Source organism: Spermophilus citellus (assembly GCF_964194105.1).
Source record: "Spermophilus citellus genome assembly, chromosome: 11".
NCBI classification, from domain to species: Eukaryota; Metazoa; Chordata; class Mammalia; order Rodentia; family Sciuridae; genus Spermophilus; species Spermophilus citellus.
Window position 1 is genome coordinate 82,080,344 of NC_138192.1, and position 16,242 is coordinate 82,096,585.

The following is a 16,242-nucleotide window of genomic DNA, read 5'->3' on the forward strand; positions in this document are numbered from 1 at the left end:
TAGGTTTCCACTAACATTTGCAACAATTTTCTAGTATAATCATCTTTCCCAATATCTTCATTAAAAAAGGAAAATAAGGACAACCAAGTCTCTCCAAGAGCAAAGTCTTATTTACCTTTACATTTATTCACTCATTCAACAAATCTATATTAAGAACCTAACAGACTGAGGCAAGGCTAGGTACTAAACATACCTGGCATTCAAAAACATCTGATGAATTAATGGATAGATAAATGAGCAAGCACATGAAGAACAATAAGGCAAAACATTTATTCTAGGGATCTTATCATTATCATAACTACCCGAATGCCAACACCTTGTGCCTGGTTTTCCTGAAAGTCACTCCCTGAAGCTATCTCTCTACAAAATAGCCTCCCCCAGGCCCAGCAGTCAAAGAACTCGCTGAATGCTGGAGAGAGGCAGACTGTGGATGGTGGACAGATGGACATCAATGGTGCTACTGATGGGCAGCCATTAGAGGGCAGCAGAGGATGTGCTGAGCAGCAGGAAAAGCCAATTACAAGGCTTTTAATCAAGACTGAGCAAATTATACTTTAAAAGAGACTGCAATTCATGATATGAATCGGTGCACTAGAACTCCTCTCCCATGAAGTATAAATCAACCAGTTTGTCTAGAAAATTCAGTTAGATTCTTCGAAGAGCATTTCTTAACCACCAGTGAAAACCCATTAGGATTGCCTAAGGCTAACTAAATCATCTCTAATAAGTCTGTATCATGGAGACACCTAATGCAACAAGCAAAAGCAGAATGCAGCCTCCCTCGCCCTGTATTGCCAGGAGAAATATGAAAGTACAGCTATCCTTAAAGTTAGATTAGAAAATACCTCAACTGTTGTTACAGAGAAAAGGCAATCTTAGAGATCAAAACAAACACACCCACAAGTACACACAGTACTCACTATCTTAAGGGTTCATCATTCAACAGAACCATACATAAAGTTATGCAGAAACAAATAAGCATCACTCCACTTTAGGATAATGTATCAGTAAAGCAGTATAACAATGGAAAATTTATGTAACTTTTCTGTTATTGCAGGTGCCAGGGTATGATGATTTATCTGATTTTATAACAATACTGACAAACCTAAATGAACGAACAGCAATCCTGTAGACAGAATTTAAATGGAAATGATAAAATGGCTAACTTTCACAATACATATCTACCCAAAAATATAACACCTTTCCTAACTTTCAAAGCTAAAATTATCACCTATAATAGCATTTTTACCTCACGGATCCAGACCTAGTTTATCCTGTGATGGAGGACAAAGGAAGAAAACAGGGAGAAAGGAAAGGGGGCAGATTTTTATAGTTTTTTGGGAAAATAAAAAAAATTCTACCTTGAGACAAGAAGTCTACATTTAGGAGTCCAGTAGTACATTAAAAGTTCTATATTATACTTAAACTTCAAAAATTAAAAAAGTCTTTTTCTAGTGACATTCCACCACTTAGAAACCCTTTTCCAAAATTACAAATAAGCAAACTACCCCCAAACCACCATCCTCCGCGTGTCTCTTCTCCAGAGCCATGGCCACTGAACCTAAGAATCCAGAAGCAGAGGGAAGTCTACCTGAGGGAGCCTAGCAATTACTAAACCCTGAGTAGCTGCAATCCTCCATTTTTTAATGTCCAGAGTCAGAAATTCCTTAACTAAATGATTTTTTTAATCTTTGGCTCTTCTTGTCTATGTTAACTTACTGAAAAATCCTCCCGAGTTTGGCTGCTTATTTAACAAAATTGGAGCAGCAACAGAAAAAGGAATATTGTTATAGAATGGCAAATCACGCTGGTGGAGTACCATGTGGGTAAAGATACCCTTGGCATACCCAGCTATGGAGAACCCTATGGCTAAACTTCCTTACCTGCTGCCAGAGCTCTCAAAAGAGCTCTCCACCTGGATGGCTTCTGCATCTGAGCCTTGCTCTGAGTTTCAGAAGCCTGGACCACTTTCTATGCATGGCATGCATGTTTCTACAGAGTCCACCTGGGTGGGTGGGTCTCCCTCCAATACCAGAGAACAAAGCAGGTCCAGTCCCAATAACTTGAAATCCCATCATTTCATTTCTATGTCCTAACCCCCCTTCTTCTGCAACAGTATCTCCTGTCCTCGTCAATTCAGAATTCATCTGGGACATCACCAAACTCTTCTCTATTGATCTTCCTTCTGGAGAGAACTGTTCTCCTCTCTCCTCAGCAAGGCCATACCTGCCTTCTACTGAGCTGAAATCAGACTAAATCCAATATCTCAGATAATTAAGGTGCATTTCAACAGAGTTGCAGATGTACTACAAGGTCTCTAATTCCAAATAACTGGCACACAAATTTTGGTGTCCAATTGCTTATACATTGTATACCAGAAATAAACAAAAGAGTGTTTTTGTTAAAATAATATACCTATGACATGAATTGAAATTTTGGCACTAAATTTTTTGTTTGTATAAGGTAAATATTTGGTGTGTACCAAATACCACATTGGAAAAAGAAATAAAAATAGTCTAAAAAAAGTTGTAACTAAAAATACTGCCCCCCAAATGGAAGATATTATAGTATTACCTAGGCAGAAAGAAGCCAGTAAGATACCTGAATTCCTTTCTGTCAGACAAAAAAATCTCATTTTAAAAGTCAATGTACATATTGTAATGTATTTTTTGTGGTAAACCTACCCAAATATTATTGAACATACTGTCAACACTTTAACTTCTTCAATAACTGAAATGCCATTATTTACCTGAAACAAGTAAGACACATATGGAAAATGAAGTATTTATAAAATGATCACTTCCTTTGTCCCTCTAAAGAACTGTTGGCAATACTGGCTACCTTCCCCACGGAAGGCCTCTCTGCCGGGGGATTTGGTTCCCAGGAGCTGTTCTCTCTGAAAGGCAGTTTGTGCAGTGGTAAGGTCACAACTTGGGAGCCAGGGTGACTCACCTCCAGCCACTGACTAGCTAAGTGGTTATGGCAATTCCTTTAATGTCTTTTGTGGGCATAATTACTAAACTTAGCTCATAACACTGAGGGTTAAGTAAGCTAATGTGTTTATACAGTGTCTGATACATTCTAGGACAGTAAACACTCAATAAGTGCCATCTATTATTAGTAGCTAAATTTTCCCTTCTCCACCAATTACTGGTTTACTAATTTACTAGTTTACTGCCACTGACTCTCCATTGAGGCCACAGTCAAAACATTCCCATTAAGGCCTTCTCAGTCCAGTAAGACTAAAACAGCCCCACCCTTATTATAAATAACATCTCCTAATCCCTTTTTTTGGTGGGGAGGGGGGGAATAGTGGTACTGGAGATTGAATCCAGGAGTGCTTTACTACTGGCTACATCCCCAGCCTTTTTTTCAATATATATATTTTTTTCTTTTGAGACAGGTCTCCCCTAAGTTGCTTAGGGCCTCACTAAATTTAGGCTGGCCTTGAACTTGCAAACCTCCTGTCTGAGACTCTTGAGTTGCTGGGATTACACATGTGAGACACCTCACCCAATTCTTCTAATACTTTTTTGTTACAAGAATATCATTCCATCCTCATAGTTCTACCAATATTTATAAATAATTCTATTACTATGCCATTTTGTCTGATGAGAAAATGGGGGCACCGGGAAATAATTTGCCCAAGGTCATATGGAAGTTAACAGATTTGTAAATAACGGAGTTGGAACCATAGACCATCTACTCTAACCTTTTCATCATTTCACTGATTATCTAATTAAAATGGGTGAATTTATGGTATATAAATATTACCTCAATAAAGCTGTCATAAAAATTTTAAATAAACAACAGAATTGCCCATTTTGAAAATCAGAAAAATCTGGATGAAACGATGTGCATTTTAAGTATTAAAAAAATAAAAACTAAAAATATGTAAGCAATATGCTCCAGAAAATCTGCAAAATGAATTGCATATGCTTAGCAATTTATCCCCGACTTCCACTATAATTAGAACATACTGCTATGTAAGAAATTCAGCTGTGAAGACAAATTTCTTTCAACATTGTACATTCTAGATGATATTAAGGTTATGTTTTTTAAAAAGAGTTCTTTATCTTTTAGTGACATACACTTTAATGGATGTCCTAGTTTGCTCATGCTGCTACAACAAAATACCTCAGACTGGTTGATTTATAAGTAATAGAAATTTATTTCTCACAGTTCTGGTGCTGGAGAGTCTAAGATCAAGGCACCAGGCAATTCAGTGTCTGATAAAGATTGGTTTCTCATAGATGGTGCTCTCTAGGTATCCTTGTCAGCAGAGGTGACAAGAGGGCACAAGGGAGAAATACATCCTCATGTATGTACCACATTCTGCTCTTGGAGAGCACACCCTTCAACTGCCAGCCTTTAATGGAGGGCGCTAATCCCAATGATGAGGGCAGACCCCCAAAACTCAATCACCCCCAAAGCTGCACTTTCTTATTCCACCATGAAAGCAATTAAGTCTCCACATGTGAATTCTGGTGAACACTTAAGACCACAGCATGGGATTTGGGAAAGGAAGATATACTTGGAACGGGACCCACCATTTGTCAATTATTATTGAAAGTGCATTATGAGGAAGCATTGGCTCCTTTTTACCATTCCCTATATTTCTATACGCTTGAAAATGTCCATGATAAAACTTAAAAAGACTAAATCTTTAAATATATGGAGACTGTATAAGAGGAAGTCATAATTCTTTTAGAAAATTTTGCATTTAGCAATATTTTCTTGATTTCATATACTCCTAAAATATTCTCATAGTCACCATCATATTCTAAAGGTCTTGTAAAAGAAAAATCTGAGTCTTTGGACCCTGGCTGACACTGATAAATGTAGTAGCTACAGGATAAAAAGAAACAGGCAGGGGCAGACAAACGCAAAACCCGGCCACTGCCAACTATAGGCACTGGAGACTTTCAGTCCCTGCCTCTTTGTGCCTTTCTCACTTTGTGACTGAAGTCATTTTCTCAGCAGCCTCCCTATCTCTATCACCATCATACATTTTTGTTAAGTGATTAAATTACCAAGAAAAGCAAAAATGTTCATCCATACAAGCAATCACTAGTGGTTGACCAGACGCATAAGCACGGTTCTTAGGTGAAGAATCAGTAAATATTTTAAATATCATATAGCTTGATCCAGAAAAGAAATAGATTTCAAAGATTTTTTGCATGACACACCTTAATACTGGAGAGACTGTTCCAAACTCGGTGACAATCTGTTTTACCCTATGTAGCTCAGAAGGCCAAAAAAGTTATTTCTGAAATCCAGAATAGGTGTTGGCTCTGTCACTTGAATGTGTGTATTTGTTTGCCTCAGACAGTGCCTGGCACATGACCAATGTACAATCAATATTTGTTGAATAACCTCCCTCCTTGTGATTCTATGCCTTTCTCATTTAGATGCTATTTAACAGAAAAATTAGGGAGCAAAATAAAAATTCTGGAAAAAACAAGCTAACTTTAAACTTCTCAAATTGCTATGACAGATCATGTATTTACAGAATATTAAATTTGAACAGAATATTAGATTACATAGTTCAGGGACATTTACTGAAAACCTTGGTTCCTGGCCCCTGGGATCAGGAAAGAAGAGAGGCCCTTTATAAAGCCTTCTTTATGGGGAGCTGACTCTAACCTTAGGCTTTTGGAAATGGCTTCTTTGACTTCACTAATCTTATAACCAAAGAGAGTTTTCATAATCAGCACTTCAACACTTGGAAAAAAAACATCATATTTAGCTTTCATCTTTTTCCATTTTCTTAAATGACTTTTTTTTTTTTTTTTTTTTTTTTTTTTTTTTTTTTTTTTAGTACAAGGGATTGAACATAGGGGTCATTAACCACTGAGCCACATCCCCAGCCTTTTTTATATTTTATTTAGAGACAGGTCTCTCCAGGTTACTTAGGGCCTTGCTAAGTTGCTGGGGCTGACTTTGAACTTGAATCCTCCTTAACCACGGGGATTATAGGCATGCACCACCAGGCCTGGCAAAAGGGCTTTCTAAAAGTAGTCACTGCTTCTAATACAAAAGAGGCACTAGAGCAGTACTTCTGTGTGTAGTGACTTCTCCACCACCTAGTATGCCCCTAGCAGTACATTCTGTTCCCTGAAAAGGAGCAGGGCAGCCTGGTATCATGATTGACTAGAGCCAGGCTGACCTGAGGTAAATCCTAACTCTGTCCCTTATTAGCTGTATAACCTAAAGCAAGTTGCTTTACTTCTCCCCCCAGTTTAAGTACCTTCGCAAAACAGGGTGCCACTCACAGTAAGGAAACATGCTTTACTATTAAGTCTTCCTTTTAGCTCACTTGCATTGCCTTTACTGCTCAAAAAAAAAAAAAAAAATCAAAGGAACCGAACTAAGATAATCACTCTTGCTGAAGCCCCTCCCCTTAGCATCCCTCTCCTCACAGGAATTCATTATGGCATAGATCAACCACTGAGGCAGCAACCTACCCACAGTCCCTAGGCCCTCGTAATTGAGAAGTGTGGGGTCACCTCATACGTTGACAGACAGCCTCTGTGATACAAGAGACATCAGGCATGCTACTATGTGTATTTCTGCATGATAGTGTACATAGGGAAATGTCTCAACACTATTTTTGGCCTAAACATCATATTTTTTAACTCAATTACACATTTTATACATTGGCGGCATTGGGGGTGCCATATTGTCTTTTTAACAAGGCTACCCTTGTGTGTAATTGTGTATTGGGTCGGGAGGATTTCCATTTGGAGGTCTGTGACTACAGTGGCAGAAAAACAGATGTTGCAATGATTCTGCCTGAAGATATAGGAATGTGTTGGAAATAAAGCCTGCCCTTCCTGAAGGAGAACACTGTAGTCCCAGGGGCCCCACTTACACCAGAAAAGCACAGAGGCTTCATCTCAAATGCTAACTCAGCCAACTGGAAGTATGCACTGGAAGAGTTATGGTCCAAGATGCCCACTCTATTCACGGTATGGGGGTTTTGTCATTGAAATGAAGTTTCATAACTTCATCTAGATATTGTGACCATATAAATCCAAATCTCCAAGGTATCTCTCAAAAATTAAACAGACTAACAAGAAGAACAAATAAAACCACAAACCACACAAATCCCATACCTTCAACACAACTGTAAAACAAACTACTAACTTTAAAGTAGAAAATATAAACATCCTTCTAGGGAAGATATTTCTAAAGTTCTTCCCTTAACACCTTAAAGAGAGCAAAGGCAGATCTAGAGAAAGGAAAAAATGCACAGAAGGAAGGAGAGGGGAGTACAAATTCTATAGCTAACCTAAAGTCACTCACAGAAAGAGAAAGCCACCCCAATGAGAACATCCTGAAGAGGAGTACTGACAGATGAGAGAAAACTACCAAGAAGGGATTTTAAGTTCACACAGGACTTAAGGAGACTGTCTTGGAAGCGCAATGCTTCAAAGGTATACAAGTAAATTTTATATGTCAACCTGATTAGGCCATAGGATGCCCAGATAGCTGGTTAAACATTATTTCTGTCCAAGATATGTGGACAAGATAGCATGTTCAGAATAAATTGGCACTGAATTGGCAGACTAGTTAATTAGACTGCCCTCCCCTCCGTGCATGAGCCTCATCTGATCTGTTGAGAGCCCAACTAGAACCAAAGTGGAGAGGAAGGAATTCTCTCCACTGGACAGGCTTGAGCAGAGACACTGGTCCCCTTCTGCCTTTGTACTAGAACATATACTGCTAAGACTTCTGCTTCTCAAATCTCTGGACTTGGAATGGATCTTAAAGCATAGGTTTTCCTGAATCTCCAGCTTGTAGGTAGCATACAAAAGAGCTAAATCTCCATAATCATGTAAGCCAATTTCTTATTATAATTCTCATTCTAGGGCTAGAGATGTAGCTCAGTGATAGAGCACTTGCCAAGCACGTGCAACACCCTGAGTTCAATCCCTAGTACTGGGGAAAACTGTTAAATTTCATCCTAGATATAAAGAGACAAAAAGGTGGGTAAGTAGACAGCTCTCCATCTTATTGGTTCTATTCTGGAGAACTGGGACAAATACAAAGGCAAAAGAAGGAAAAAGAAATGGGAGGTGTATTGTTTGGAAATTACTGGGTGATAGGAAAAGAGACTAAAAAGGAAATTTGAGATTCTGTAAGAACAACATAAATAAGAAAAATGAGATCATGAAATAAAAATAAAGAGAAAGCTGTTGAAATGGAAAATAGAAAAAGAGGTACAATTATGCATAAGTAGAATCCCTGAAGAAGAAAAATGAAACACTGGAACAGAACAAACATTTAAGTATAATCCAAGAAAACTTTTTTTTAGAAACAAATACCTGACCCTACATTTAAAAGAAGATAGTAAGGAAAATTGACCTGATTATAATTATCTCTAAGACACAGCCTAGTAAAACTATTAGACTTTAAAAATAAATGGGGAAGTCAGGCATAATGGCTTACAGCTGTAATCCCAGATGGCTGAGACAGGAGATCAGGAGTTCAAAGTCAGCCTCAGCCACTTAGCAAGGCCCTAAGCAGCTTAGCAAGAGCCTGTCTCAAAATTTAATTTTTTTTTTTTTAATAAGGCTGGGAACATGGCTCAGTGTTTAAGCAGTGGGTTCGATCCCCAGTACAAACAATAATGATGATGATGATGATGATATGATGATGGGGGGGGGGGGGAATCTCCCAGGAATTCCAAACAAAAGAATCAAATAATTTGTAAGGGCAGAAAATTTGGGCTGGTATCAAATTTCTCAAAAACAACAAGCAAGGCCACATTGTAAACAAGAAAAGGATCTTATTTCCAACCTATCTATACTATAAGTATTAAAACTCTGGAAAAACAACCAAGAATTCAAGGAAGAGTGTCCCCAGGAACTCCTCTTAAGAAATCCTTAAGAGGAGCCCCCTTTGAAATTGAAAGCAACTTCCTGATAACTGCTTTCCTGCATCTGTACTTCCTCATGCTGAGAGTAAAAACTTCCTTGTGCAGAGGCCAAGAAGTTAAGAATGACATTCTCTGGCTAAGTACAGCCTAGTGAAATCTACATATGTATAACACCTGGCTTTTCTTTCTATAAATTGTAACCCCTCCTGTAGGACCCAAAGAGAAGCAAACTAGCTGCTGCTCCTCAGTTTAATCAAACTGCATAAAATTAATTTTTCCTCTTTACATTGTTTGCTTACTTCTTATGAGGGAACGTAGCCTGGTTCAGCCAGCCCTGAAATCAGGCAGGTTCTCTGGCCTGTCTGCCAATAACAATCCCACTAAAATATTAGGATGCACCTAACAGAAACTTCATCCGACTAATGGTAAGGATTCAATATATTTAACTGTAAACTTCAGAGCAAAAAGAAGTTACAGTTAAGGGCTTAAGACAAAACAGAATGCAACTGAAAAAGTAGAAAAAGAGAAAAAAAATAAACTCATTGATCATAAAATAGCAACAGGTAAGAATCATGACCCCATCAAAAACAAACATGACAGATAATATAATGTTAAGTAAGAAAACAGGAAGCCAAGGACATATCAGAAAGGCATAAACATAGGTAGCTGCTATAATAACAAACAATAATAACAGCAAAGCCTAAAATATACTACGAAATGTTAGAAATGAAGGGCAAAGAAAGCACATTGCAATGCCAAGAAATAAAGAAAAATATAACAATAAATATAACATTGAAAACATAAATAATGGGGCTGGGGTATTCTAGTAAAACTAAACCTTACTAGTAAAATCAAGAACAAAAAGAGCATTTTACCTCAAAATTTTAAATCTACTATTAAACAAATCAAGTAAAACAGAAAACTAAAAACTCAAAATTATATATGTTCTAAAAAAATGATGTGAAAATTACACATTTAATAAATTTAAAAAAGGAGTATCTGGAGACTTTAATATCTATATCAATAGTATATATAAGTCTCTAAATCAAAAAGAACAAAGTAAACCAAGGAAAAACAGAAGAATAAAAATAATACAGATAAAGGAAATTAGTGAGGCAGAAATTTAATAACTCATTATATTTAAATAAAAATCATGGACTTTTTTTTCAAATGGACCAGATTAATCTAGAAAAGACAAAAGGAGAAAGCACAAATATCAAAATAAGAAGCAACAAGGGGGAAGAGTGTAAAAATACACATTACACAAGACTATGTCACAGCATGATTTGAAACTGGAAGACACAACTGGAAATAACCTAACTGTCCATAGACAGGAGAGTCGTTGAATAAAGGAGTAAATCCACACAGTGGAGTACATGCAGCTCGAAAATAAAGATCTCTTCACCAGGAAACACTATGGATATCTACAACACATTGCTCAGTGGGAAAAGGTGAATACAGGACTATTCCGTATATGCAGTATGCTGCGTTTTGTGTAGTACAGAAGAAAGATGACTTACAATTATCTGTTCATTCTTTGCAAAGAGAAACAAAGGAATTAGATAAATAAGAAACTAATCAGAGTAAATGCCTCCTGGAGAGCCAGGGAGAATAGGTAGAAAAGACAGTGGGGATGGAAAGGCAGTAAAGACACGGGAAGGATGACTAACACTTCTTTGAGTCTAGATTTCAGAATAGTTCTGAGTTGAGAACCATATTGTTTCACATACTCAGAAGGGAAAAAAAAAAAAAGAGAGGCCAATGAGGATGGGAGTTGGGGTTTCTAAAGCGGATATCCAACAGAAACAAACATCTCTAATCCTACTTCAATTGACTACCACAACTACACTAAATGGGGAAGGAGAGAACTAAACCCAATAACTTTTAAGCAGTTTTTTGTCTGTCATGGTACTGTGGATGAACCCATGCCTCACACGCAAGGCAGGCACTGTTCCTCCAAGCTACACCCCAGCCTCAAGCATGGTATTTTTACTACATATGCTCATGCTAGAAACAAGAGAACTGTAAATAAACACTAAATTCCAATATATGGGTTTGGTTTCCCTAGTGTTAAGCAATTCTGAATTGCCTTTGGTGTATTCTAGGATTGAGCAAATAAGTAGACTGAATAACAAGAGCTAGGTGCCTGGCTGTCAAAGGAAGCTTCAAATATGGTAAAGGGGAAGGAAAGCTAGAAGGAGCTCCATAATAATGGCAGGAATAGAAAAAATTAATACATACTCATAGTTTTTAACACAAAGGGTCCTGATGATTAAATTTGCATGCCAACTTGACTAGGCCACTAGTCCAGACACTTAAGCATTATCTAGATCTCTGCAAGGGTATTTTGGGGTGATGCTAACATTTTAATTTGTAGGGTAAAGAAAAATGCCCTCTGTAATGTAAGTGGGCCTCTTTCAATCAACTGACGTCCTGAATAGAATAAAGACCAATCCAGAGAGAGAGTTTTCTCCAGGCCACTGCCTTCACACTTTGAAACTGGTCTTTGAACTGGAACACTGGTTGGCCCACACCACCATACCATGTTTGCCAGCCTCCCACCCAAATGACGGAATATGTAAAAAATTATTTACTTCTTCCCGGTGCCTGGATCTTGATTTCTAAATGCCATTCCAAATAAAAAGAATGAGTATTCCTTGAAAAACATGGCAGATGTCAAGGCTGGGTAAGGATAACGCAAACAACTCTGGAACACTTGTTGCCAGAATATAAGGAAGCACTCAAGGATTTACAGAAGGCAGAACGGTTCAGGTAGTACTGGTAACTGTGCATTAAAACTAGTGAGTACACATATAAACAAAAAGAACCAATTTTTTTAAAAACAAACTAGTGAGTACAAATTTTATGAGAACAGGAAATCAGATAGTCTCAAAAGTATCACCCCACAGGGTGATTATTAATTATGAAGGGAAAAAATAGTAATATTACAGTGGGGAAACCTGGCGGGTGCCACCATAACCGAGTGCTGAGTGCCAGGAGTGGACCTTGCAGTAATGAAACAAAACCCCAGCAGGGACTCCTGATGGGCACACTGGTCACTGCTGGAGAAATGCAGCCAAAGATGCGAGTCTGAGTCTTATCATGAGGAAACATCACCCAAATTGTGGAATGCTTCTAAAAAACAACTGGCCTGTGTTGTTTAAAAATGTCCTATTATGAAGCAAAAAGGAAGGCTGAGGGAGGGACCTACAATAGAGGACAATGAGAGCCCTGACAACTGAAAGGAACTCATAATCCTGAACAGGATCCTGCACCAGGGAAAAAAATAAAGTTTCTCTTACTCAAAAGGAAATTAGGGAATTTAGCAAAATGTGAACAGGTGCCTTTACAGTATTATATTTACAATATTATATCGATATTAATTTTCTGATGTTGACAATTATACTGTGATCATATAAGAAAAGGTTCTAGGCTGGCGGGGGCCTGGTGGTTCAATAAAGAGCTTGCCCAGCATATGTGATGCTCTGGGATCAATCCAAGCACAGCAAAAGAAAGAACAGAGAAAAGAGAAAAGAGAGATAATGTCCTTACTTTTTGGTAAATACACAGAAGTATCTAGGGGTAAAGGACACAATATCTATAAATTACTTTCAAATGGCTTTATGATAAGTTAAATGTAGGAAAAAGTTAACATTAGAATATGTGAATGGAACGCTATATGGGAATTCTTTGAATACTTTTTGTAACCTTTCTGTAAATCTAAAATTATTGCAAGATAAAACCAATTTAAGTAAAATTACAGTCATGTAACAAGCTTTTTCATGTTTTTTTTCCCAGCACACTTGCACACTCCACAGACACATGACAAAAACCTATTCTTTTTCCATACCTTCTCCATAAAAATGGCCTCAAAACATGTTGTCTTCACCCTCTTCTCCTCAACAGCACTACTGCCTCAATTTCCTGAAAGACTTTACCTGCCTCCAGACTCTCCCTTTTCAGTTCTCCCTTCACATATGTGCAAAATTCACCTCCTGGAAGTTTTTTTGTTTGTTTGTTTTTGTTTTTCTGAGAGAGAGAGAGAGAGAGAGAGAGAGAGAGAGAGAGAGAGAGAGAATTTGTTTTTAATATTTATTTTTTAGTTATCCGCGACACAACATCTTTCTTTGGTGCTGAGGATCGAACCCAGGCCGCACGCATGCCAGGTGAGCGCGCTACCGCTTGAGCCACATCCCCAGCCCCTCTTGGAAGTCTTGAATGGTGAAAATCTCCACAGTCAACTCTTTCAAGTCCGTCTCCTCTAGATGGGGGCCTGCCTCTCTCTCTCTCCATCTACCATGTGTTCATCACAAGAGGCCAAGTGCAGGCCTTTGAATTTGCTATGCTGTTTTTGCCATTTGTGCCCCGGACCATGCTGCCAATTCTGCTGAAATATTCTCTTCTACAGCCCCTGTCTAAGAAATCACAACCTGAAGCCTTCTCTTAGCTTGCCTTCTTTGTGTGTCCTAGCGTGATACAACTTCAGTGTGAGGATGAGTAACCAGTCTATCTCCTTCTCTAATGTGAGTTCACTGACACAGAATCACATCACAGTCACTGGTCAAACTGCTTAGAATAAAATAGTTCCTCAAAGAGTGCTCCTTAATATGAACAATCACACTTACACAGACACATACACTATCTGAGCATACTGTAAAGGGCAGAAAACAGTAAGCAAGCCTCAATCTTTATGTTAAAAATAAAAGCTAAGAAAATGAAAAGAAATTAATTCTAATTTCTACACATTTTCACAGAGGAGATGGCACAATCTTTTGCTTATTATTTAATGCAAGTTAGAACAAGTCCTAGCCTTAGTTTTTTGGCACTCGTCTTTAGAAAACAAATAACCTAATGTGGTTTAATTTTTATTTTCTCTAGTTTTATGCTTAGGAACACATAGTTGTTCATAGGCCTTGAACTGAAACCAAAATTAATTTTATGAGTAAAATAATAATATAAAACCGAAAGCAGTTTTACTTTATATTTATAAAGAATCATCTTTTTAGTCAAAGTGCTTTAAAAGCAGTAATATCAGATTTCAACTCAGTTCTAAGAAAAATCCAATCAGTGTAAATCTTAAGTTTCTTGATCTAAAACTAAGCTGATTATATAATCAGAAAAAAGTTTAAAGAAAAACATTATAAATGTTATACTTGTCTTCCTTCCCATTACATCACAACATAGGGGAAAATCAAATTATTTTCAATCATAAAATAAATATCCTTGTATTTTTTAAAATTTATTTATTTGTTCTGATTTGTTATACATGACAGCAGAAGGCATTTTAGTTCATAATACACAAATATGTCATGACACTCGAATGAATCAGGTTCACTCCGTGTGAATTGGGGTGGCAACTAAAAACCACACAAACACAGAAAATACCTTTTGGGGGGTGCAGTGATGGCTCCTCAGCCTCAGCTCCCAAAAAGGGAGGCAAGAGAGGCAGGCAAGAGAGCGAGCATGCCCCAACCCTGGTTTTTATTGGGGAAAGCTGTTCCATAGAACATTCCATCCAAATAAGGCAAAGGGATAATATTACAAGAGAACAAGGGGTCGGGTTTCAAAGGGTGGAGTCTTGCTTGGTGATGTCTTGGTCAACAGTTTGCTGACATCTTGGAGAGTCACACCCATCTCAGGTGCTGTGTGGGATCATAGGCAGAGTGAGAGAAAAGGCACACATGGGTCACCCAGCTCAATCAGAGCAGCAATGTCAGTCCTCCATGTGCTCAAATGTGCATAGCTCACATGCACTGCCCACAGATGGCTTGCAACACAAATGGAGTACAATTTTTCATTTCTATGGTTGTACACAAAGTAGAATCACACCATTCGTGTCTTCATACGTGTACCTAGGGTAATGATGTCCATCTCATTCCACCATCTTTCCTACCCCCTTTTCCCCTTCCACCTCTTTGCCCTATCCAAAGTTCCTCCATTCCTCCCATGCTCCCTACCACCCCCATTATGGATTAGCATCCACTTACCAGAGAAAACATTCGGCCTTTGGTTTTGGGGGACTGGCTTATTTCACTTAGCATGGTATTCTCTAAGTCCATCCATTTACCTGCATAACAATCCATGTGAGTCCTTCTGTGAAAAAGATATTATACATACAATATGCAAATTCATAACTGGAAATCAGCTCAGGCATGGAAGTCTCTGATACCTCTCTCCTGGTTTTTCTGATGAACACTTTGTCTTAGATTTTTTAAGAGAATATCATGATTTAGTCCTTGCTTCCTAAATATTTCTATAATAGCCTATATTTCTATGCATAAAATTTATCATCTACTCAAAGTACATCCTATGGAGGTCAGAGATTGCTAGTTTTATTTACCATTGTATGCCTGCCCCTTTCCCATAAATCCCAAGTACAGTGTCTAGAACACAGAAGGAACTCAATGAATGTAAGACAAACAGTTGAATTGGTGTGGAGATTTTTTAAGGGCAATTTTTATAAGGATTTAATTTATTTTCTTTAGGAATAAGAAAAGTAATTATCTTCCAACATAAGCACTGGTAATTAGACATGTATGCTAAACAAGCAACAGGTCTACTTTCAATAATGTAAAGGTTAGGTTCAAAATCTCCTCTCCACGTCAGAGTACAGAGACTCCTTTGCCCCACTTAACAAGAAACAAGAGTCCTTGAGCCAGTGTCTCAAGTCACAAGGACAGACTGAACCATGACACCCAAATTTTGAATCGATATTTCATGTTATACTAATAAACCCACAGTAACAAAGTGGCATAACAAAGATGAATGCCTTCTGATCTTCACTGAGACATCCTATTATGATCAATTAAATGCCTTCACAAAATCCTTAGAATCAACAAATTCTTCAAGCAAAACACTACACTAGCAGCAGGATTTATATTTAGAAAAACAGAGAAAATCTGACAGGTGATTTGACAATAATCCATAACTTTCTTACCATAATTCCTTTGCAGTAATGGCTCAGTCATGCCTCTCTAAGAAACAACTTAGTAAAGTACTAATTATAGAAAGAAAAGTCAATGTCATTTTATAATCCTTTCCGTGTTTTGCTTATTATAGAGGTCATACTATGAACTGGACTGAGTATGTATCCCCAAAATAAACAAGAAACTAGAGCACCTAATTTCTTCTTCCTCAGAGGAAAGGCTTTTTTTCACCAGTTAATTGAATTTGTATCTCTGATCCTATTTTCTTCTCTATGTTCTCTATTCAGTGACCTCTTTCCTCCTTTCTTTTTTCCTCCCCCTGCCTTGCCCTTCTTTTCTTAGCCCTAACTGCTTTTATAATTAGCAACCAAAAGTCCTGTCAGTCTTTCAAGTTGAGCACACGCCTGCACCAGCTTTATCATAAGACCTTCC

General features: G+C 37.8%; 1 protein-coding gene across 9 annotated transcripts in view; it reads right to left on the minus strand.

Annotated features, from left to right (window-relative positions):
* SESTD1 (SEC14 and spectrin domain containing 1) overlaps positions 1–16,242 on the minus strand; it is a 127,077-nt gene that overhangs the window by 92,494 nt on the left and 18,341 nt on the right. The window contains exons 1-3 of one of the 9 annotated variants that reach the window (XM_081261927.1): positions 15,822–16,138; positions 14,270–14,526; positions 12,735–12,913 (exon numbers count right to left, since the gene is read on the minus strand). The exons of 3 other annotated variants lie outside the window; for them this stretch is intronic. The gene's annotated coding sequence lies outside the window, so the exon portion shown is untranslated. Of the gene's footprint in view, positions 1–12,734; positions 12,914–14,269; positions 14,527–15,821; positions 16,139–16,242 lie in introns of those variants that run through there. 5 more of the 9 variants (XM_081261928.1, XM_081261930.1, XM_081261929.1 and 2 more) reach the window with 5 other exon arrangements.